The following is a 280-nucleotide window of genomic DNA, read 5'->3' as shown; positions in this document are numbered from 1 at the left end:
CCGGATGCCTTACCTTAAGAACTAGCGTAAGGATGTAAACTTCTTCACAGTAGAAGTCAGATTTCTTTTCAAGGATGATTGTCAGTGCATAAACTCCAGTGTGTGAATTACGAAGTGTTGGGAGTAAAAATAGTCGGATGGTATACTCCCGTCTCGCTCTGCAGTTATATAATCATTTCGCTTGCGGAATGGTGCTCAGAAAGACGCATCTCTGGGTAACGAAACATTTTACTCTACTTTTCGCATTTTACACTACATAGAAATATTGAGCAATGTGTTG

Source organism: Penaeus monodon, chromosome 23, assembly GCF_015228065.2.
Source record: "Penaeus monodon isolate SGIC_2016 chromosome 23, NSTDA_Pmon_1, whole genome shotgun sequence".
NCBI classification, from domain to species: Eukaryota; Metazoa; Arthropoda; class Malacostraca; order Decapoda; family Penaeidae; genus Penaeus; species Penaeus monodon.
This window is presented reverse-complemented; position numbering follows the sequence as displayed.